Raw genomic sequence first — 26311 nt, 5'->3', positions numbered from 1 at the left:
TGTGCCTCAGTTTCTGCATCAAGAAATCGGATTCCCCAAGTTGTGCAGAACTTCTGCTATGAATTCCAACCCACTTGATGAATGTGATTATGTATTCTTTTTTCTTAGAAGTCTACTATCATGGCATAATTGGAATCTGGTGCTCATAGGCCTTGCAATCTTATATGTGTACACTCTGTTCTGGTTGTCTATGGCTGTGAAACAAACCACTCTGAGATTGTGTGGCATAAAATAATCACTTAATCATGCTCTCAATTTTATCAATCAAGAATTTAGGCAAAGCACAGCAAACATGGCTCATCTCTGCTCCATAAAGACTGGTGCCTCAGTTAGGGTGGCTCAAATGGCTGGGAACAGCTGAGACAGCTTAACTGGTGTCTCAGTTAAGAGACACCAGTTATGTGTCTCTCAGTTATGTCTCAGACCCACAGTTTCATCTGTTGTTGTGTTTCCTCAGTTCTTCTCCACATCTTTGGTCATGTCTGTTGTGGTCTAGAATGTACATAATGGTTTCTTCACTCACATGCTTGAGGCCTGGCCTGGAATGTTTAGACCAGCTGTGGCTTACGAGGCATCTTGCCCTCTCCATAGCCTCTCCACATAGCTAGCTTGGGGTTCCTCACCACCTGTTATCTTAGGGGATTAAGATGTCTTACATGGAGGCTGACTTCTCCAGTAAGAGGCTTTCCAAGTGGGCAGACAGAAGCAGGGAGATTTCTAATGACTTAACCTTGGAAGGTATATAAAATAAGAATTCTGCCTTATTCTTTTGATCAACCTCATCACTAAGGCCACCCCAAACTCAGTTGTAGAAATAAAAGACTATCTTATTTTTAACTTCCTCACTGTATCAGTACTTCTCATCAGGAACTATGGCAGACTTTGGTTATCTTTACTGTCTGATAAGCTATCAGACAATATCAAGCCATTATCCTAGAGACAACATCTTTAGGTCTTTAGCATGCTTCAATTATTAAAATGAATTTTTCTAGATATGTGGCCTTAGGCTTGTTGCCTGACCAATATAAATGTAATTTTTCTTATCTCTCATTGGGAACCATAGTAGCTATTCCATTAGGGTCGATTTGGATTAGAGATAATGCCTGCTATATATTGAGCACTCAGTAAATGGCAGCTGCTATTTTATCATTACTGACATCAGCATACATTATACTTCTAATACATGAGTGGAACTCTCTTCCTAAACCAAGCCCATGTTCCTCACACCTCTTTAGTCACTGAGCTTTGCCTGACTTAGATATCACCACAAAGGACAATTCTATGGTTTAGTATTCCTTACCTACTTGTTATTCTGTTTCTTTCAACTTCTTCCTCCTCGCCAACACATTTTCTTAACTTTCAGCATAACTTACACTCAAGTACACCTGAATTAAAGCAGTATAACTTACATTATCATAATTTTTTCCAGAATTTAGATGAAATAGTGTGAACATACTGTCTGGGGCCCCTAGAGAGTAAGACTCTGCCCCAACCTCACCCAAAGGAAATATTTCTTCAAGTTGTTTGACTATTCCTGGTAGCTTAAACAACCCTCATCTAAGTTTAAATTATATACAGAGCTTGAGATACTCCATCCACAAACTAGTAACATTTTCTCCTTTATATATAACTGTTTGTTATTTTTTTTATATTCATTGAGCTCAAGCCCAAGAGAAGGCTCATCCTGAGAAATTTCAGGAAGAAAGCAATGCTCATCCTTACATGTTACTCTTTGATCAGGATCATGGTAAAAACATCTCAATCCTTTTATAGTTGGTACCAGAAATGGATTTTGGGGCAAAGGAAAATATCCTTGATTTTTAAAAAAGTACTATGTGAATGCCTATTAAACAGCATTGGTAATTTAGTGTTAGGTGTTTTCCTTTCTTCATGATTTCATTACTTCGGAAAATTTGTGAATAAATTCCTGAGAACAGCTTTCTACTCCCCCCTGAGGTTATATACACGTGTGTGTCTGGGTCTGTTTGTGTGTATACATGGATATATATTCAGCAGTCTAATTGAGTTATCATTCTTATCAGCAGATATAAGTAGAAAATGAAACACTAATAACATTTAAAGATTTTTAGAGCTACTAAGACAATTTGCATAAAGATAATATCTTTAGGTCTTCTTTTCATGGATGTATTAATCAAGGCTTCTACATAACAAATTCATGTGAGTTGAAGAACTAATCAATAATTCACATATATTATTAATTAACCAGAACTATGTTAAGTATAAAAAATCCCATTATGTAGTGGGATTTAATGCCCGGATACAAGGCTTAAAACTACTTTGACATATAGTACTTGCAGTCAGTAAATGCTGCCTATGCTCAAGTTGGCTCTGTACAAAACCATTTGGGGAAAACAATATAAGCAGTGTGGCTGCATTCAATGCCAATCAAATTATATTAATCTGAAATAATATTACTAAAATTTACTTTATGTATTATTTTTTATATAATTTAAATGCCTCCCAAAAGGGGGTAACTGCATACTTTGGAAGAATCCTGAATGACTGAATCATAAGCTTGTGGCACAACCTTATCTAGGTAACAAAATACTGTCCATTTCTTAACTTAGTTTCAAATATTAAAAGACTGTCAGGAATACATATCTCATATAACCTGTGACCACTGTCTATCTGTAAATGCATGCTTCCTCTTTCATCTGAATTCAATTTAAGAACATGTGATCATTTTATATAGCATGAATTTTTACTTCCTTCACTTCATTTATTATATTTTACTGTACCCTGGCAACAACTTTGGCATTATGTGTCTTCCTATATAACTAGACTTAATGATGTATATGGACTAACAGTCATATAGGACAACAATACAATGAGTTAGATACTCTTATTAAGCCCATTGTACAAATGGGGAATTGAAGGCACAGGGAAGGCAAATAACTTGCTCAAGTCACAACTTACATTAAGTCACTACTTGGATTAATTTTCTATTGTTACCATAATAAATTATCACAGCTTAAAACAACACTTGCTTATTATCTCATAGTTCTGTAGGTTAGAAGTCTGACACAGGTCTCACTGGGCTAAAGTCAAAGTGTTAGCAGGACTGTGTTCCTCACTGGAAACTCTGGGAAAGAATCGAACTCCAAGCCCATTCAAACTGTTAGCCTAATTCAGTTCCTTATAGTCGCAGGAATGAGGTCCTTGCTTCCTGAATGGCTATCAGCCAGGAGGCAATCTTTACTCTAGAGGCTGCCATCACTCCTTTTCATGCTTTCCATGAGTTCATAAAGGCCTCTCTCCAGACCTTACATATGGCCCCTATCTTTCAGAACCATTAAAGGTGCTGCAAATCCTTCATAAGCTTGGAGTTTTTCACTCCTTCTCTGATTCCAGCCAGAGAGCGTTCTATACTCATGTGATTAGATTGAGTTCACCTAGATAATGCAAGATAATTGCCCTATTTAAGGACCAATAACCTTAATTACGTATGGAAAGTCCCTTTCCCTATGTAATGCAACCTATTCACAGGTTCCAGGGATTGAGTGTGGACATTGTTGGGAAGGCCATTATTCAGCCTATTATTCAATTTTTATATTAGTTTTAGTTTCAACTACCCTGATAAACCACTTAAAGGTAATTTATTAGAGTAAAGATAATCTATTCCAATTTAATTAGTAGCAAGAATGTTAATTCAAAGTGGTTACAACTACATAAGAATAACGCAGACATAGGCAGTTTTCCCATGTTCATTTTTTCTGTTCCTCTTAACAAGATTCCCAGGAAAAGTTTCATATATGGGGCAGTGGGAGAAGATGAAAGAAGAAAAGAGGCAGTAACTCCTTAGTCAAGAGGCTAGGACCCTCAAATTTCCCATATTCTTCTCTGTGTTTGGTATATCCTGAACAAGAAGGTAGTGGGAACAGTATTCACTTCCTCAGAAACTCTCTGACAATTAAATACATTTCTTTCTATGCATTTGTCCTAAGTTTTATCATTACAGACTGCTGTACCAAAGAGTGTCATTCATTCAATTACTCTTTCTCAACTGCTGCTGGAGAATTATGTAATAATGTACCAATGAAGTATAAAGCCCTTTCTTTATATAACTATCAGTCATAGATAATGATTTACAAAACTACAGGAACTCATCCCAATTAATGATCCTATTCACTCTTGGTTTATAAATTATTCACAAAAGGCATTTTAATTAATTCAACCTGAGTGATCATCAGAAATAAAATCTCGAACCGGGGTTGGGGTTCCTTAATGTTTTATTCATTCTATTGACAAGGTCTGAGATTTGATGTTAATAAGCCAGAAAAAGAGATGTACATAATAAGAGAAGGCTGTGAGTGACAACAGAATATATGATAAAAACAGATGGTGAAAGGATTGCAAAGGAAATGGTGATCAATTAATACCCATGGAATTTCTGGTTATTTGAAAGACAGCAATAAGTAAATAGCAATAAGAAGCTTATTTTAGAGTCTGTAAGGCTGAAAATTTTCCACTGTATTTCATGGTTAAAATATTTTAGTTTTCAAGCCATTTTCCCTCTTGAATTAAGTTCTAGGAAGGAAATACTATTTTTTCCCACCTCTTGTCTTTTTTAATAGGTGTTTCATGGATTTCTTAAGAATGACATGTTATAATGTACATTGTATAGCTATGGAATCTCCAAAGCAGAGGCTGTAAGAGATTTTGAATATTTGAGATAGCATCTAAGAATGCACACATTATGTTTACATAATGTAAGTAAATAAACAAAAATCCTGTAATACTGCACTTGGTCTGGGGTCCAGAAAAAAAAATTTATGTCACTAAAACACTGCTCCTAAATGCACGTAATACAGGAGACACCTAAATATATACAGCAAATATTACCATACATAAAAGGAGAAACTGACAATAATACAATAATATTTAATAAGGGACCTCTAACATCCCACTTACATCAGTGGACAGATCAGACAGAAAATCAATCAGGCAACAGTGGTCTGAAATGACACAATAGACCAGTTGGTCGTAATAGACATCTACAGTACATTCCATCCCCAAACAACAAAATACACATTCTTTTCAAGCGCACACAGAACATTCTCCAGGATAGATCACATGATAGGCCATAATACAAGTCTCAACAAATTTAAGAGAACAGAAATTATATCAAGCATTTTTTCCAACCACAACAGTATGAAACAAGAAATCATTACAGGAAGAAAAATGGGGAAAGTACAAATATATGGAGACTATACAACATGCTACTGAAAAACCAATGGGTCTGAGAAGAAATCAAAGAGGAAATCAAAAATTACCTTGAGACAAATGAAAATGGAGATACAACATTCCGAAAACTATGGGATGCAGCAAAAGCAGTTCTAGAAGTAAAGTTTATAGTGATACAGGCCTACCTCAAGAAACAAGGAAAATCTCAAATAACCTAACCTTCCATGTAAGGGAATTAGAAAAGGAAGAAAAAACAAAGCCCAACATCAGCAGAAGGAATAAAATTAGAGAGGAAATAAGTAAAATAGAGACCAAAAAAAAAAAAAAAAAAACCAGAAAAGATCAATGAGAACAAGAGTTGGTTTCTTGAAAAGATAAAATTGACAAACCTTTAGGCAGGCTCATCAAGAAGAAAAGAGAGAGGAACCAGAAATAAACCCAACATTTATGGTCAATTAATCCATGACAAAGGAGGCAAAAAATTTCAGTGGAGAAAAAACAGTCTCTTCAATAAGTGGTGCTGGGAAAACTAGACAGCTACATGTAAAAGAATGAAATTAGAACATTTTCTCACACCATATACAAAAATATACTTCAAATGGATTAAAGATCTAAATGTAAGACAGGTAACTGTAAAACTCCTAGACGAGAACACAGGCAGAACACTTTTCAACATAAATCATACCAATATTTCTTTATCTGTCTTCTAATATAAAAGAAAGAAAAGCAAAAATAAACAAATGGGACCTAATTAAACTTAAAAGTTCTTGCACAGCAAAGGAAACCATCGACAAAACAAAAAGACAACCTACTGCATGGGAGTAAATATTTGCTAATAATATGACTGATATGGGGTTAATATCCAAAATATATAAATAGTTCATACAACTCATATCAAAAAAATAAACTACCCAATCATAAAATGGGCAGAAGGCCTGAATAGAAACTTTTCCAAAGAAGATCTATAGATGGCCAACAGGCACTTGAAAAAAAATGCTCAACATCATTAATCATCAGAGACATGCAAATCAAAATCATGATGAGACATCACCTCACACCTGTCAAAATGGCTATCATCAAAAAGTCTACAAACAACAAATGTTGACAGAGATGTGGAGAAAAGGGAACCCTAGAATACCTTTGGTGGTATTGTAAATTGGTGCAGCCACTACAGAAAACAGCATGGAGGTTCCTCAAAAAATTAAAAATAGAACTACCATATGACCCAGCAATTCCACTCCTGGCTATCTATCCAAAACAAACCAAAAACACTAATTCAAAAAGATGTATGCACCCTAATGTTCATAGCAGCATTATTTATAACAGCCAAGATATGAAGTAACCTAAATGTCCATCAACATGTGAATGGATAACACACACACAGACAATGGAATATTACTCATCTATACACACACACACACACACACACAATGGAATATTACTCATCTATAAAAAAAGAATTAAATTCTGTGATTTGCAGCAATGTGGATGGACCTAGAGGATATTATGCTTAGTGAAATATGTCAGAGAAAGACAAACATTCTATGTTATTGCTTATATGTGGAATCTAAAAAATAAAACAAATGTATATAACAAAACAGAAACGACTCACAGATATAGAGAACAAACTAGTGGGTAGAGGGAAGTAGGGAGGGGCAAGATAGAGGTAGTGGATTAAGAGATACATACTACTATGTATAAAATAAATAAGCAACAAGGATATACTGTACATCACAGGGAAATATTTATGTTATTTTGTAATAACTTTAAATGGAGTATCACCTACAAAAATATTGAATCACTATGATGTATTCCTAAAACTAATATAATATTATAAATCAACTATACTTCAATAAAAACTATCAAAAAGGAAATAAGTTATGATTTAAAAGCAACAACAAAACAAACAAAAAACACTGCTCCTCTACTCATCTACTGGGCATAGATCTAACTTTGCAAGATCTACCAAATCCCCATTATTAGTACTATTGGTTAATATGGTATATTCCTATATGATAGAATTGCTGTTTGTTTGTTTTTTTTAAATGATACAGGACATATCTTAGGATGTAGCTCATCCAATCACTGGCACAGCCCTGAAAATAAGTCTGGTCCCTGGAATGGAGCTTGTGGAATGTTTCACACTCAGCTGAAATTTATGTAAAGAAATACCAGCCCAGCAAAATCATGTAATAAATACAGAGTTTTTTGTGACCCACAGTAGATGGTAACTCTAACCCAAAGAGACAAATGGCTCAGGGTGGACTCAGTGCTGATTTAGTGCTAATCACTATAGGGCCCTAGTTCTTAATTTCTGGTGTCGTTGCTAGGGATTGGGTCTAGAGAGTAGAGGAAAGCAGATTATCAAAGGAGGGAACCAAAGCATCCAGCAACTGAGCAAGCAAGGCCATTTATAAGGGTCATTGTAAAGTTTCTCAAATTAGGCATGCCAGAATTCCTATGATGGCTTTGTAAAAATTCAGGTTCTGGTTCATCACCCAAACTGACCCTCTAGATTATTTTTTATAAAGAATCATAAATCATCTGAATATTATATTTTGGAAAAATGGTTACTGGTTAGGAAGTAGTCTTTGGAAACAGACAGACCCATAATTGTATTTCAACATCTCCATGTCCTAGTTGTGTGATTTTTACCGAGTTACTTAAATTCACTAAGTCACAGCTTAACAGAACAAATGGTAATAAATTCTATCTCACAAGATTAAATGAAAGGATAGTACATGTCACATAGTACATACTGAATATTTGCTCACAGAAAATAAGCACCCTTATTAGAGCTGAGAACGAGGCAAAGCCTGATGATAGGTATTAAGGAAATTACTATGCTTCATCCCCTCATTCTGAGTGGTAAAATTAAGGATATCACTTAGTTTTGAAAAATTAACAAACTTTTTATAATATGCTATAAACATTAGATCAAAGAAGTTTAGTCTTTGGGTGTAGTTTAATAAGTCAGAGAGCTCATGTAATGCTTGTTTCCTTTATTTCTGAAAACGACAAAGGGGGAGTGAGTTTATAGCTAAAGGAATAATAAAATGCAAATTCTGTGGGACTTGATATAACAAAATCTGGTAGGTATAGATATCTGAACTATAAAGAAAAGAAACAGCAGAGCTTCACAGTTCTAGAATTCACAGTTCTTCCAAGTTCTAGAGTTTATGGTATTTTCCAAAATAGTATTTCATATCTAATATTTTATTTGCTCATATTTAAAGAATAGAAAGAGGCTCAAACTTAAGCTACAACAGATGTTTCTGCCAATAGGAATAGCCAAAAACAGAGTACAGAAATAAACAGAAGTGATTATATTACAACATAGAGGAATTTAGAAGGTTGACAATAAAAATTTAATATTCTCAGTAAAAATATTAGTACTTCAATTAGCTTTCACTATCTGTACAGAATCAATGCTACTTTTTACTGAGCATTTTCAGGTTCTTTAATTATGTGAACCTGTTAATGATGCAGTAAACCTTGCATAGTTTTTCAGAAAAGAATCTTTAACTTCTTATCTACATTCAAAGTAAAGGGATGTTAGTTATTTGGGGGTCTAAAGAAAATCTAACCTCTAATTAACATTAAAGACAAAAAATCCTTCCCCACTCTGTCCATTGTAACGTATTTTCCAGTGTAATATTTACTCTTTAAAATGTGTAAGTTAAAACATACCTCAAAATATGAAGTTTAAATATATGGCAATAAGGATTGTCCATTCTATGAAGCAGATTCTCAGTATTAACTCATAATTACTCATGTTCCTAAATTTGCCAACAAATCAAGCAACAGAACAAAATTTACAAAAATAAACATTATTGTCTGAACCATTTATATTCTAAATTGTAAAACAGCCAAAAGGTTAAATTAGTCAAATATATGACTCACAGTTAAAGAAAAGGAAAATGAAATATATGGAAATTCATGTAAAATGAATTCAGGCACACTGTATTATTCCAAAGTTGAAGAAATTTGCATTTCTTTATTAATAGCAAAGGCAAATATTGGAACTGAATTGTAAATTAAAAAAAAAAACTAGGATCAAAATTAGTAAAGTACATGACTTGTAAATTATACATTAAGTCCATGTAACCTCCTAATAGATGGGGATTCCAGAATAAGTCTTTTCTTAATTTATTTTAATGTAATTTCCATGGTCAAAGTGCTAGGAAAAGGTCCATTTTTTTTTTAATTGTAGATTTTAAAGTTCTGGAAAAGGGAAACTGTTTCAGTAAATGTTTTTATTTGAAGAATATAAGGATTTCTTTAAATAAGATTTTCCTGTATATAATTAAAATAGCCAGACCTCAATGGTTCTTTGTATAGCTACTTCTGTAATATTTCCTTCTTCTCCATGAATCTCTCAGCTTTAGGATTTTATGTCCTCACACTACACTATGTATTATCAGTGCTTGTTGCAGTCATTTAAGATCTCCAAGTCATTTCTCTTTATGCCTTGAGAATTTTAGCTCTTGGCTCACTGTCATCTCTTCAAACGTATCGTGTAATGAAGTGTGGTGACTTAAATTTTCATACAGACAATCCTTCTATACCTTGACTTCTCCTCCCTTGACCTCCTCTCCTTCAGTGACCTTGTCATCCAGCCTATCTCAGCCATTCCCTTACTAAGCATACTTTTGTGGTGAGCCAGATATCCTAGATTATGCTGTGTTAACAAAGGTCACCAAACTGTCAGTGGCTTAACGTAAGAAAAGTTTATTTCTCACCCCTGTAAAATACTGTGAACCCACAAAGTTCTCCAGGGCAACTGACTTCTACATGGTTATTAAATGTTCCAGGATGCTTTAACCTTGCCTTGTGGCCAAGTTCTGCCCATCTTTGGCTTAGAAGACAGTGGGCATTTATTACATTTCATTTGTTACACTATTTATGATCATTTCAATATGTCCACAACTACAGCTTGAGTAAGGAAAATAAAGAATGGAGAAATCTGTTTTTTAAATGCACCCAACATGGGAGTGACCCTTCTGGTCTCATTTCTTTGACCAATGCAAGTTACATGGACATACCTAAACTCAAGGAGTGTGAAAGTGGAATCCTCCTATATGGTTGAATTTGAGAGCAAACAGTAAATACGAATGAGTACTAGTTTATTATATTATATGTATTATTATATTACTTCACTGAAACATACTTGAACATGTTTTTTTCTAATAACTAACTATATTCTATCCCCAATTTCATTTTCATATATTCCATCCCCTGATACAACTTTTTATCTTCCCAGTTCACTCCCTCTAGTACTCCAACTGTAACAATTCTTCAACTCCATCAAGACCTACCATCCATTGCAAAAACTACTTTTTCACTCTCATGTCCTCTCATCTTCTTATATCACTTCTTAACCCTACAAGATTAATGCGTTCAGCATTATACATAACAAATTACCTGGGTGCATACTCAGTCCCCATCCACCATCCTGCTTTCTTCATTATACTTGAGTGGGAAAAAACAAACTGGTTAAATCCAATTCTCAACCTACTCTGCATCTGCATCTGCACCTGCAGAGAGAACAGAGCTGACACGTTTATTACTAAATGTACTAACAGTAATCTCATAGTGCTTAGGACTGCTTATCATTCTTACTACTTTTCCATAGTTTATTCATTCTTCTAAGACAACCACTTCATAATTTCTCCCTCAAACTTTCACCACCTCCTACCTAATCTTCATTTTCACTAGATAACATCTCAGGCCCCAGAGCAATAATTTAGCTTTAATTATACTTTGTGAAATAGATCATGCACACATATGAGGAGATAAAGCAGATAAACTGTCCACTGAAGGAATTAGGGGTCCTCTGAAGAGATAATACCTTACCACCCACCACTCTTCTCTCCATCTCTTTGCACATGTGTCTATATAGTCTTCCTCCCCTCTTTTACCACCAAGCAGCTGCCTCTGCTCTTCCTAAGGACATATCCTCCACTTGTTCTTTACATCTCATTTCTTATTTAAGAACTTTTGTCTATATACCTTCTCTTAACTCTACATCTCCTGCTAACTCCTGTCCTATTTGTTTGTGTTGCTGTATTACTGTTCCTTTTTAAATTAAGCTTCTCCGATAGTTATCTATACTTATTTTATCCTATTCCACTCTGTTCTTTCTCCCTTGAGCATATTACAATTAAGCTTTAATCCAAACATCCACCAAAACTGCTCTTGATCTTCATGCTGCAAAATAAAGCATTTATTTCCCAGTTCTTGTTTATACATCCTCTGTGGGATTTAACAGTTGATCATTCCATCTTCCCTGAAATACTTTCTGCATAGGGCTTGCAGAATATATTCCTCACTGCCACCTACCTTGCTATCTATCCACTCTTCATTCTTCTACTTTGCTGATTCCTCCATGTCTCCCCAACTTTCAAGTGATGGAATGCCTCAGGTGCCTCTGTGCTTGGTTTTTTTTTTTTCTTCTATCTACACTCTCCCTTGGCAATCTTATGCACGCTCATGGGTTTGAATAATATCTGTAGACTGATGCTCCCAAGTTATTTTTCCAACCTGGACCTCTCTCCTAAACTCCAGGCTTTAAAAGAAACTGCCACCTTGACATCCTAGAGAAGTCAAAAAAAAAAAAAAAAATCCTGGACATTTAATCTCTACCCTAGATATGTTCATCCACATTGTTATTTATCTCAGTAGAACTCCACCTATCAATTCATCAGGTCAAAAAAAAAATTACAGTCACTCTTGACTACTCTCTTTGTATTACATTCTACATCTAACCTATCAAAATATTCAGTTTGCCCTACCCACCAACTACTATATTAAGTATCTATTTCTCACTACTTTAAACACTTATCCTGCCCCAAGCTTTTCTTACCAAGATCATGGGAGGGGAATGTGGGGTAGAATATGGAAGAAGGAGAATAAGGAGAAGGAGAAAAATCATCATCTATGCCCTTGTTTTGAGACCACATTAAAATCAGGAGTGGTAAGCTGTGATAGTGGTTGCTATGGTTGTATTAGTGCAGGTGAAAAGCAAGAAGAGAATGGAAAAAACAATCTTCTTGCAATTCAGGGATCTGGGCCTTGCCTTCCTTTCAGACATTTTCCCCCCCTCCTCTCTTCCTATTTCATCTGCTCTAACCATCATGGACTTCTCACTACACCATGTACACAGTCAGCAATCTCTACTCTCAAGGTTTTGGTCCCAAAGGTTTCTTCTTTCCAGGAGACTATTCTTCCAGTCATTTATGTGGCATTCTACCTCACTTTATTCAGCTTTATATTCAAATATCACCTTATCAGTTGTGCTTTTCCAGATGAATTATCTAATTTAAAACATCTTTAATTTTATCTACTTGCCTGTTTTTTTAAGCAACACCTGGCATAATATTCTATATTTTTTGTGTATTTATTTGCTTAAGGCATTTTCACTCAAAGAACAGCTCACTGAGAAAGGGACTTTAATAATTCACCACTGCACCACCGGTACCCAGAACAGTGTCTGGCACATATTGAGCACCAAGTCAATATTTACTAAAATGAAAAAAAATAAACTATGAATCCATTGTTAGCATTTTTGTTTCATTAAAAAAAAAAAAACCTGGAATGATCAGGAACTTAGCAATATGGTTCATCTGCATAAATCAGGAGTCTGCAAACTATGTCCAAGAGGTCACATTCAGCCTGATTCCTTTTTTTTGTAAATAAAGTTCATTGTAATACATCCATGCTTATTCATTTACCTTTGTCTATGGCTACTTTTGGGCTATGCCAAGAGACTTTATGACCTGCAAAGCATAAAATATTTACCACCTGGCCCTTTTTAGAAAACATGTGCCAAGCCTTGGCCTAAACTGTAAAATTCTGGCTTAATTTCCTTTTTTTTTTTTTGGTGCCACTGCCTTTATATATTTCTAGTCACCTCAAAGCAATGCTGAAGTCAACAGAAACTTTTATTAACTTTGAAAAAGGGAAGTGGAGATAATTATGAAGAACTCACTATAAGCTGTTCAACTTCAGAAGAAGTAACAAATTATGTTTCTCTTTACCATTACTTCCTATCACTTAATCAGGCATTTTTTATGAGGTAATAGTGATTTATAAAGAAAAGCTCTGGGGATTTTTACTTAGAACAATATTGTTTGAATGAGAGCATTTTGTTTAATTTTAATTTTTTCTTCAGAGAGTTTCTTGACAAAATCACTGCATTTCATACACACAAATAATAGACATCTCATGAAGACTCTTTCTCCTTGGAAAATCTTTGCCTTTTATTGGATAGATGGGCAGGATGCTGAAATGGAAAGGGGGAATCTTTCCTAGCTAAATTCAACTTTATTGTATTGCCAGTCACCAACTTGGGCTAATTTTCTGATATAAAGATTTCCCATTAAGAAATCTAGGCAAGATACATATTTCTTATTCTCTATTTAATTGGTGGTGCTCAGAATTTAAAAAAAAAAAAAAACAGATTTAATCTTTATCTTACTTATGTGATGTAATTAAAACAATCACACATGACTCTAGCCTGAAATAAATAGTTCAGTCCTCAGGGTCAGACAAACCTGGGTTAAAAGCTTTGTTCAGCTAGTTAACGGTCAGAGACCCTGAGCATATGGCTTGCCTTTCGGATGGTGGATAACAGCCTACATGTAGCTATAGTGAAGATTAAGGCCCTTTAACACATTGTTGGTATGCAATAAATGAGAACTCCCTTCTCAGTTATATATAAAACAAATGTTTTAAGTCCTATCCGTGCACATTTTCATGAATTCTTAAGGACAAGTAATGCAGCAGATGCCTTCAGTGAACCCCGGATCCTTGGCACTTACTGCTCCCAGGCACAGTGTTGGTTTCTCATCACAAGTACCTACAAATTTCTAAATGACTCCTCTCCCTGACTAAAGGAGCTGCTTAGTTTTTTTGTGCAGGTCAGAATACAGGCGCTGACAATTTGTCATCTACAGGAGCAGTGGTGTGCTGGTGTCATGTGTACCAGTGTGCAAATGCTGGCTGGTAAATTTTCAGGGATTTTACAACTTGGTTCTTAAATACAACATTATTAAGAATTAAATTATATAAACTTACAATTAAATAAATTACATTAAAAACAAGAGTAAAATATGCTCAAAACTCATCAGTTTCTAATTATTTTACACTTTACTATTATCTATGCTTTTGAGGTTCTTAATGTCTTATTTGTATTTGTAGGGTGGAGATTCCATATAATGGTGTGCTACTGAGCATCTCCTTTCAATCCCACACTCAGTGATGTCATGCTGTAGTCTGAAATTGGCCATAGTAAGAGTGGTTCCAACACAGGTGAAAGATCCTAGAAATCAGGACTACTTGTTCAGAGAGATGACTGTTAAACATTTACCACTGCTCAACGCTCAACCAAAAAAAAATAGGGGTTAGTGGATAAACACCCAAGCTTTCCACCTCCTCAGTTGGGGCAAATCAGGGGTGAATTCTATATTGTTTCCCAGACATTCCAGAGGATTGAGTTCCAGAAGCTCACAGGGATAACACAAACATTAATAAAGGGAAGTGATATTGATGAAATCTCAATGGTGGTTGTCATTTATAAATTAGTCTTGATAATAAGAGATATTATAGAAGTGGATTCTCTAGTGTAAATTGGCAGTAAGATTCCAGTATAGCAGTGGACAGTTGGCAGTAATTAACCATCAGAGGCAAGGAGGAAATAATTACCATAATAAGGAACAAGACCAAAGTGGCAACTAGGGAGCCCTGACATGTAGCAATCTGTTGTAATGGGAATTAGAACACGAGGTGATATAATTGGGCATCCAATGAGACTGTTGCTTGGTTTATATAATGAAATGCAGCTGGGCAGAAGGCTGACAAAAGCCCTTGCCCAGTTTCCAGATGTGAATCAGATGTCAGACTCAATGACAACAGATTAGAAGTTGTCTCTTGAACAAATTAAAAGGTTTTCTTGAAAAAGTAACCTATAATTTCACAGCAAGAATATGTAGTACCTATTCCACCAATCCTTCTTCAAAAGGATCTATGGCCATTTCAAGAGTAACTATATTGTGGGGAAAGGGCCATACCAAGATGATTTAGGGACTGGTGATATATTGATACAGTATCAGAGCTGACCCTGCTCTAGGTGATGTGGAGCATCACAATAACCCCCATGTTAAAGTGGGGGCCTAGAGTCACTAGACGATAAATGAAGTACTGGCCCATTTCATTTTTACATAGAGCCCAATGGTTCACCCTGCGGTTATTTCCCCAATTTCTGAGTGTATAATCAGGGCAGCTGTTCTTAATTGCTGACAGAACCCTAAGATGGGTTCATTGAATTGTGGAATAAAAGGCATCATAATGAGGTCAAGTAGAAGCCCTTGAACTGCTACCTCACCACTCAACTGATCGAATCTCTTGAGAAGAAAATGGCAAGTAACTTGGATGCCCTGTAAGACAAATGTGTGCCAGAACATAATAGACAAACCATACAAAGATTCAGAGGCCTATCATAGTGGTGAAGATTTTAGATTTCAAAGATTCGTGGCATGTCAAGACATCCATCCAAGTTAATAGAAAATATTTTCAATGTCTTTTATATCTGTATTGATAATATTTTCCTCACTCCATCTTCTTTCTATTCTTCCTCCTCTACCTCTTTCCCTCTCCTTCCTCCTCCTTCCTTTTCTCTCTTAAGATTTGCAAAAATTTCTTCTATTTTAATTGTCTTTCCAAAGCATAAGCTTTGATGTTACTGATCCAACTAATTTTCAATGTTTTTCTTTACCTTCTTTCCTGTTATTATTTTACCAGTCCTTTTAGTTTACTTTCTTTCGGTTTGTTTTTTAATATTTTGTAGCATAATGAACCAAATGTTTAATAATTTATTTTCAATCTATCTTGCATTTTAAAATTTAATTTATGGCTCTATAATTTCCTTTGATTATTCCTGCAACCATATCTCATACATATGGCACTAGCTATAATTTCTACAATACTTGTAGTAGCTTTAGTGTTGATTTTTCTTTGTAAAATAAGACAGTTTGGTTTTGTTTTATATCTTTGTATTACTTTCCAAGTGAATTTGTTCTTGCAATAATTTTGTGGTTTCTAATTTTATTGCATTATGGTCATAATTCTGTCAGAAAGTATATGCTCTATAATATTTATAAGTTAATAGAAAAATGAACATAAACATTAAAAGAAAATACATAATGGGATTTTTTTCCCTAGGTTTTTAACTGCATAACCTAGATATTTGCAGTCAGCGTTTCCTGAGGTAACTCCAGCTATGACAATTTTGTTTCATACAAAATTCAGTGCCAGTCTCCAAACCACCATGAAGCCATTGAAGCTTGTTCTAGGAAATCCAGAGGATTTCCTCTCTTACCTGTAGTTGCTCCTCCTCCCTGGCAGGCAGATATGTCTGACTATTCCAGTTACTCCTCTCCTTCTCTTCTAACCATTTGCCATTTGGTTAACTCAGAGTTTACTCCTGAAAGTCTAATCTCTTTCATAATGCATTAGCACTTTAAAAATTTGACCCATTTCAGAAAAAAAAAGTTTCACTCATTTCATTTATTTCAGACCATTTCATTTATTTAAATTCTCTTGCAGCCATACTCTTTTTTTCTCTGCACACCTCAATCATATGTTAAAAACGATATATTTAGACAGTTTTACATAATAACTTTATTTCACTGTGATATACATTGTCTCTCTTCCTTCACTTAGGCCAAATCTCCTTAAAAGTAAGGGTGGACTCTAATTAAACTTAAAAGCTTTTGCACAGCAAAGGAAACCATAAACAAAATGAAAAGACAACCCACAGAATGGGGGAAAATATTTGCAAACGAAGCGACCGACAAGGGATTAATCTCCAAAATACACAAACAGTACATGCAGCTCAATATCAAAAAAAACCAAACAACCCAAGCAAAAAATGGGCAGAAGATCTAAATAGACATTTCTCCAAAGAAGACGTACAGATGGCCAAGAGGCACATGAAAAGATGTTCAATGTCACTAATTATTAAAGAAATGCAAGTCAAAACTACAATGAGCTATCACCTCACATGGGTCAGAATGGCTATCATCAAAAAATCTACAAACAATAAATGCTGGAGAGGGTGTGGAGAAAAGGGAACCCTTATACACTGTTGGTGGGAATGTAACTTGGTACAGCCACTATGGAGAACGTGGAGGTTCCTTAAAAAACTAAAAATAGAGTTACCATATGATCCAGCAATCCCACTCCTGGGCATATATCTGGAGAAAACCATAATTCAAAAATATACATGCACCCCAATATTCATTGCAGCACTATTTACAATAGCCAGGACATGGAAGCAACCTAAATGTCCATCAGCAGAGGAATGGATAAAGAAGATGTGGTACATATATACAATGGAATATTAGTCATAAAAAAGAATGAAATAATGCCATTTGCAGTGACATGGATGGACCTAGAGATTGCATACTGAGTGAAGTAAGTCAGACATTGAAAGACAAATATCATATGATATCTATTGCTTATATGTGGAATCTAAAAAAAAATGGTACAAATGAAGTTACTTACAAAACAGAAATAGAGTCACAGATGTAGAAAACAAACTTATGGTTACAAAGGGGGAAGGCGGGGAGGGATAAATTGGGAGATTGGGATTGACATATACACACTACTATATGTAAAATAAATAACTAATAAGAACCTACTGTATAGCACAGGGAACTCTACTCAATACTCTGTAATGACCTATATGGGAAAAGAATCTAAAAAAGAGTGTATATATGTATATGTATAACTGATTCACTTTGCTGTACAGCATAAATTAACATGACATTGTAAATCAACTATACTCCAATAAAAATTAATTTAAAAAAATTAAGGGTGAACTACCAGTACTAGTTACTTCCCACAATGTGAAACTTGTGTAGTACTTTTTATACTCTATGCTATTGCAATCTTTTCATACACATACATCTAACATAGTGAGAAATGTTTTCCATACACCATCATCTTGATTAACTATTAGAGTTATTCCTGGTTGATATGCTTTAAAAGGCACTCTGATTGGTTATCCATGTTTTCATTTTAACATTTTTGATATCTTGGACATTTGAAAAGGCGAAAAATATATTGCCCACTCTAATATACTAATTTGGTTAAGATAATTTATTAGTTTTCTGTTACTGTATAACAAATTACCACAAACTTAATAGCTTAAAAAAATAAAATGCAGAGAATGCGGATCATTCATACACTACTGGTAGGAATGTAAAACTGTACAGCCATTCCGGATAACGTTGGACAGTTTCATGTAAAACTAAATATGCAATTATCACGTGACTAGAAATTGCACCCTTGAGCATTTATCAGAGAAATTAAAAACTACTTTAGTAAGCTGAAAAATTCCCCCTTCCCCACCACAAGATATCTACATCCAAACCCTTGGAACCTATAAATGTTACCTTATTTGGAAAAAGAATCTTTGTGGGTTTGATTAAGTTAAGACTTTTGAGACGAAGAGGAGGCAATGTGACCACAGAGCAGAGATTGGAGCGATAGTTACAAATCAAAGAATATGGACAGCCACCCGAAACCGGAAGAGGGAAGGAATATATTCTTCCCTAGAGTCTCTGGAGGGAGTCTGGACCTGGTAACACCTATATTTTAACCCAATGATACTGATTTCATATTTCTGGACTCCAGAACCATAAGAGAATAAATGTCTGCTTTCTTAAGCCATCCAGTGTGTAGTAATTTGTTATATCAGCCACGGGAACTAATCTACTTACATACACACAAAACCTACACAAATATAGCAGTTTTATTTGTAAGTCGAAAACTGGAAATATCCCAGATGTCCTTCAGTGTGTAATGGTTAAACAAACTATATACATCCATACCACAGAATACTACTTAGCAATAAAAAGAAACTATTAATCCATACAACAGCTTGGATGAATCTCATGAAAAGCATATTGACAGAAAAAAAGCCAATCCCAAAAGTTCACATAGTCTATGATTGTATTTATGTACCATTCCCAAAACTGACAAAATTTTAGTCGTTGCCAAGGGTTAGGGGGAGGGGGGTGCATGAGAGAGGAGGGTATGGCTATAGAAGAGCAACCTGAGGGCTCCTCCTGGTGATGGAAATACTCTGTAACTTGACTGTGGTAGCAGACATAGAAGAACAAGTAAAACTAGGGAAATTTGAATAAGATCAATGGATTGTATTAGTGTCAATATCTTGGTTTTGATATTGTATAGTTTTGCAAGATGTTACCATTTTGGGAAACTGGGTAAAAAGGTACATGGAATCTCTCGTTATTATTTTTCACAACTGAACATAAATTTATAATTATCTCAAAATAAAAAGATAAAAAACAAAGAAACATTTTATGCTCACAGTTCAGATGTCCCAGGCTTGACTAGGTTCTTTACTCAGAGTATTACAAAACCAAAATTAAGGTAATCAGCCAGGCTGTGCTCTATCTGGAGAATAGAGAATCTGCTTCCAAGCTTATTCAGGTTTGGGGCAGATTTCAGTTCCCTGAGGTTGTAGGACTCAAATTCCCATTTTCTTCCCCAGCTATTGGCCTCTGTCCCCTCTCAGCTCCTAGAGGTTCCTCCCAGGTCATAGTTCCAGGGCCCCCTCCATCTCAGAACCAGCAATGACACATTGAATTCTTCTTGTGCTAAGAATATCTCTGACTTCTGCTACCAGATGAAGAAAGCACTCTAATTTTAAAGAGCCTGACTGTTTGCATTAGGCCTACCTGAATAATCTTGAAATAAATGATCATCAGTAACCTTAATTACATCTTCAAAATTCCTTTTTCCACATAAGATAACAATACTGGGACTGATCTTATCATAATGACAGATCTGTGCATAACAGCAAGAAATTTGGTTGGGGGTACATCTTAGAATTTGGTCTACCACAGGTCCAAACCCTGGTTTTACCTATCTCTTTATTTCACTTGTTGACAATTTTATAACAGCATATTTAAGTATAAATACGTAAAACACTACAAATAGATTAGTATCTTCTGATCTATTTATCACAAATTCTTTTGAACATAGTGCCTCATATATACTTCAAAATATATTAAAATATCTCAGAGTTGATATCTCAATTTAAGTTTGGAATAGTACAAAGAAGAAATAAGAACTAGATAATAAATGACAAATCATAATAATGGGCTTCATGGTGATAGTGTAAGATAGGACTTGAGAGACCACAGTGCGTAAATTCGCCACCTCTACATAAACTGCGTGGAACTGACTTGGAAAGAAAAGCTATCCTTGTCTGTTTGTTTTTAATGAAAATTATTACTGTTCAAACCCACATCAAAAATGTGGTTATAAATTTTCTTTTCCTCCAAACGCTCTTTTAGGTACCTTAGTTAGTTTATTTTATGTTATATTAAGCACAAAAAGTTAAAATTTACATATTAATAGTCTTGCCTCAAAGATCTCAAAGGTTAAAGAATAATCACATTTGTACTAAAGAAGTTAAGTATATAACTCAGAAAAGAAAAAAAAAGGGGGGGGTATTTGTTTGCAGTTCATCAAGCTCTAATGGTCCCATATATCAAACACAAAAGTTCTGTGTTGCTCAACCAATCTTCCTCTGTTGCAGAAAATGGCACAACCAGTGGGGAAAGAAAAGAGAATTCCTTTAAGCATGTAAATGATATGGACATTATTTTTCCATTATTAAGATGGAAACGTCTTCTCAGAATCATTGAACAAATGGAAAATAAAAATAAAAAACAGCTGTTCTTGGAAAAAGCAAAATTTCTAATTCACTTTGAATCAGTTATTGTGTAGCACTTGGGAAAAGGCTCTGAAAATGTTATTTACATTAGCACTCAAACAGAAAATCAACTTATATTAAGAAAGCAGGGAGCGCCTTGGGGGCAAATTCACCTGAGATTCATGGTGCATTACACAAACATAACTAATGAGACAAGAAACATTTTTGCTATAAAATATGGGGGAAAATGTTTTTGCTACTTAGCCAGATATTAAAAAACTATATCTCATAACTTTGAGACATTGCCAGTTGGATGGGCTGTTCTAGAAATGGAAACTATAAGAACTGTGTTTCTAGATCTCTGCCAGGCAGCAAAGTCCATCTAAAAAAACAATAGGAAATCAGATGAACAAAATCATACATATTAGTTAATGTATTATTAATGAAATTATCATTAAAATATAGTTTTAAAAGAATTTTTTAAAATCCTATGTATATTTTCTGAATTTAACACCTTAGTACTATCCTTTCTACTATAAAGAACCTGTGACTTTTTATTTCCTCTCAGTCTTCTAAAATGTAATTGCCCAAATATTAACAATTTTACCACATGGGAGGCAAGATCTGAATACAGATCTCCCTAGTTTCAGGGTTTACAGCTATACTTTTGATATGCTACTTTTCTCTCCCCCTCTTTTGTCCTTCTCTCAGTCTCCTCTTATTCTTTCTCCCATTCTCCTACCATTCCCCATACCATATCTGCAGTACTTCTCCAACCCACATATCAAAATGTGCTGACTGTGTGTTTCATTTCCCCAGGAGACTATTGGGGAATTGATGTGCTCACTTAATCCACTAATTTATTTTAAGCCAAAATATTGCTATAGTGGAACAAGTCATTAGGAAAATCAAGGCAAAAAGCCAGAACAAATAGCAAAAGTACTTTTGGATTCTTGCTATGGGGTAAAGAACTAAAATATATGGGTGAAGGGTGTTACTCAAATGTGAAGATGAAATGTGCTGCTTAATTTTCCTGTGCTAAGGTCACACCTATCTCCAGTCAAAAAGATAAAGATCTATAGATAGAAAAGGTAGCAAAAGATATTACTGATCCCTATCCCCAACCCTGATAAGAGGGAATCCAACCCATATAATTGATGATGCATATTACCAGCTATAACAGCACTGGATCCGTATGTAAATTCAACAATGAGAAGCCTGTTAGTCACAGTACTTTGACTTGATCTACATGGATATACTGTTTGAAAAACACCTTTAAATATATCTAAATATATTCTACAGAAAAAATTTAATAAATTCATGTTTACAATTTTTTCCATTTAATACATGCTTTATTACTTAGGATACTTTTAGTCCTTGAATACATTGCCCCAATTCTTTTTTTTTTTAGTGTGCAGGATGTTTATTGAGGAGTGCTCTTGGAATCTACAAATATGGAAGGGAGGGTATAAGATTTTGGTCATTAGATTTAAGCTACCCTAAGAGAGGTGTCATTAGATTTAAGCTTTGGTCATTAGATTTGGTCATTAGATTTAAGCTACCCTAAGATAGGGTATTAGATTTAAGCTACCCTAAGATAGGTGTCCTTGGTGAGACCATTCTCTGCAGCTGAGGGAATCCCAAGGAATGATAGCTAAAGCTTTTCTCCTGACAGTAGGCCCAGCAGCTGGATAGACAATTCCTTCCTATATGGAGGACCCAGGTGGATGAGCTCCATGCTCATCACTGTCATAACTTGAACCTCTTGATTCAACTTATTTGTTAATTAATTAATTTATTTTTTAACGTTTTTATTGGAGTATAATTTACAATGGTGTGTTAGCTTCTGCCTTATAACAAAGCGAATCAGTCATACATACACATATATCCCCATATCTCCTCCCTCTTGCATCTCCCTCACTCCCACCCTCCCTATCCACCCCTCCAGTGGGTCACAAAGCACCGAGCTGATCTCCCTGTGCTATGCGGCTGCTTCCCACTAGCTATCTATTTTACATTTGGTAGTGTATATATGTCCATGCCACTCTCTCACTTCGTCCCAGCTTCCCCTTCCCCCTCCCCGTGTCCTCAAGTCCATTCTCTAGTAGGTCTGCGTCTTTATTCCCATCTTGCCCCTAGGTTCTTCATGACCATTTTTTTTTTTAGATTCTATATATACGCATTAGCAAACAGTATTTGTTTTTCTCTTTCTGACTTACTTCAATCTGTATGACAGACTCTAGGTCCATCCACCTCACTACAAATAACTCAATTTCGTTTCTTTTTATGGCTGAGTAATATTCCATTGTATATATGTGCCACATCTTCTTTATCCATTCATCTGTTGATGGACACTTAGGTTTCTTCCATGTCCTGGCTATTGTAAATAGAGCTGCAAGGAACATTGTGGTACATGGCTCTTTTTGAATGATGGTTTTCTCAGGGTATATGCCCAGTAGTGAGATTGCTGGTTCGTATGGTAGTTCTATTTTTAGTTTTTTAAGGAACCTCCATACTGTTCTCCATAGTGGCTGTATCAATTTGCATTCCCACCAACAGAGTATAAGGGTTCCCTTTTCTCCACACCTTCTCCAGCATTTATTGTTTGTAGATTTTTTGATGATGGCCATTCTGACTGGTGTGAGATGATATTGCATTGTAGTTTTGATTTGTATTTCTCTAATGATTAATGATGTTGAGCATTCTTTCATGTGTTTGTTGGCAATCTGTATATCTTCTTTGGAGAAATGTCTATTTAGGTCTTCTTCCCATTTTTGGATTGGGTTGTTTGTTTTTTTGATATTGAGCTGCATGAGCTGCTTGTAAATTTTGGAGATTAATCCTTTCTCAGTTGCTTCATTTGCAAATATTTTCTCCCATTCTGAGGGTTGTCTTTTCATCTTGATTATGGTTTCCTTTGCTGTGCAAGAGCTTTTAAGTTTCATTAGGTCCCATTTGTTTATTTTTGTTTTTATTTCTATTTCTCTAGGAGGTGGGTCAAAAAGGATCTTGCTGTGATTTATGTCATAGAGTGTTCTGCGTGTGTTTTCCTCTAAGAGTTTGATAGGGTCTGGCTTTATATTTAGGTCTTTAATCCATTTTGAGTTTATTTTTGTGTATGGTGTTAGGGAGTGTTCTAATTTCATTCTTTTATATGTAGCTGTCCAGTTTTCCCAGAACCATTTATTGAAGAGGCTGTCTATTCTCCATTGTATATTCTTGCCTCCTTTATCAAATAAAAGGTGACTATATGTACGTGGGTTTATCTCTGGGCTTTCTATCTTGTTCCATTGATCTATATTTCTGTTTTTGTGCCAATACCACATTGTCTTGATTACTGTAGCTTTGTAGTATAGTCTGAAGTCCAGAAGCCTGATTCCTCCAGCTCCGTTTTTCTTTCTCAAGATTGCTTTGGCTATTCGGGGTCTTCTGTGTTTCCATACAAATTGTGAAATTTTTTGTTCTAGTTCTGTGAAAAATTCCAATGGTACTTTGATAGGGATTGCATTGAATCTGTAGATTCCTTTGGGTAGTATAGCCTTTTTCACAATGTTGATTCTTCCAATCCAAGAAAATGGTATATCTCTCCATCTATTTGTATCATCTTTAATTTCTTTCATCAGTGTCTTATAATTTTCTGCATACAGGTCTTTTGTCTCCTTAGGTAGGTTTATTCCTAGGTATTTTATTCTTTTTGTTGCAATGGTAAATGGGAGTGTTTTCTTAATTTCACTTTCAGATTTTTCATCATTAGTGTATAGGAATGCAAGAGATTTCTGTGCATTAATTTTGTATCCTGCTACATTACCAAATTCGTTGATTAGCTCTAGTAGTTTTCTGGTAGCATCTTTAGGATTCTCTATGCATAGTATCATGTCATCTGCAAACAATAACAGCTCTACTTCTTTTCCGATTTGGATTCCTTTTACTGTTTTTTCTTCTCTGATTGCTGTGTCTAAACCTTCCAAAACTATGTTGAATAACAGTGGTGAGAATGGGCAACCTTGTCTTGTTCCTGATCTTAGTGGAAATGGTTTCAGTTTTTCACCATTGAGGACGATGTTGGCTGTGGGTTTGCCATATATGGTCTTTACTATGTTGAGGTAAGTTCCCTCTATGCCTACTTTCTGGAGGGTTTTTGTCATAAATGGGTGTTGAATTTTGTTGAAAGCTTTCTCTGCATCTATTGAGATGATCATATGGTTTTTCTCCTTCATTTCATTAATATGGTGTATCACATTGATTGATTTGTGAATATTAAAGAATCCTTGCATTCCTGGGATAAACCCCACTTGATCATGGTGTATGATCCTTTTAATGTACTGTTGGATTCTGTTTGCTAGTATTTTGTTGAGGATTTTTACATCTATATTCATCAGTGATATTGGTCTGTAATTTTCTTTTTTTGTGACATCTTTGTCTGGTTTTGGTATCCGGGTGATGGTGGCCTCATAGAATGAGTTTGGGAGTGTTCCTCCCTCTGCTATATTTTGGAAGAGTTTGAGAACGATAGGTGTTAGCTCTTCTCTAAATGTTTGATAGAACTCGCCTGTGAAGCCATCTGGCCCTGGGATTTTGTTTATTGGAAGATTTTGAATCACAGTTTCAATTTCAGTGCTTGTGATTGGTCTGTTCATATTGTCTATTTCTTCCTGGTTCAGTCTCTAAAGGCTGTGCATTTCTAAGAATTTGTCCATTTCTTCCAGGTTGTCCATTTTATTGGCATATGGTTGCTTGTAGTAATCTCATGATCCTTTTTATTTCTGCAGTGTCAGTTGTTACTTCTCCTTTTTCATTTCTAATTCTATTGATTTGAGTCTTCTCCCTTCTTTTCTTGATGAGTCTGGCTAATGGTTTATCAATTTTGTTTATCTTCTCAAAGAACCAGCTTTTAGTTTTATTGATCTTTGCTATCATTTCCTTCATTTCTTTTTCATTTATTTCTGATCTGATCTTTATGATTTCTTTCATTCTGCTCACTCTGGGGTTTTTTTGGTCTTCTTTCTCTAATTGCTTTAGGTGTAAGGTTAGGTTGTTTATTTAAGATGTTTCTTGTTTCTTAAGGTAGGATTGTATTGCTATAAACTTCCCTCTTAGAACTGCTTTTGCTGCATTGCATAGGTTTTGGGTCATCATGTTTTCATTGTCATTTGTTTCTAGGTATTTTTTGACTTTCTCTTTGATTTCTTCAGTGATCTCTTGGTTATTAAGTAGTGTATTGTTTAGCCTCCATGTGTTTGTATTTTTTACAGATTTTTTCCTGTAATTGATATCTAGTCTCATAGAATTGTGGTCATAAAAGATACTTGATACGATTTCAATTTTCTTAAATTTACCAAGGCTTGACTTGTGACC

General features: G+C 35.1%; 1 long non-coding RNA gene across 1 annotated transcript in view; it reads right to left on the bottom strand.

Moving 5' to 3' along the window:
• Positions 1-4733: 4733 nt before the first annotated feature.
• LOC309604718 overlaps positions 4734-26311 on the bottom strand; it is an 80587-nt gene continuing 59009 nt past the window's right edge. The window contains exon 3 of the long non-coding RNA XR_014231013.1: positions 4734-6608. This is a non-coding gene — a long non-coding RNA (uncharacterized lncRNA). The remainder of the gene's footprint in view (positions 6609-26311) is intronic.

Source organism: Balaenoptera borealis (assembly GCF_965194805.1).
Source record: "Balaenoptera borealis genome assembly, chromosome: 10".
NCBI lineage: Eukaryota > Metazoa > Chordata > Mammalia > Artiodactyla > Balaenopteridae > Balaenoptera > Balaenoptera borealis.
Note: the sequence above shows the minus strand (reverse complement) of the source record. Positions and strands in the feature narration are given on the sequence as shown.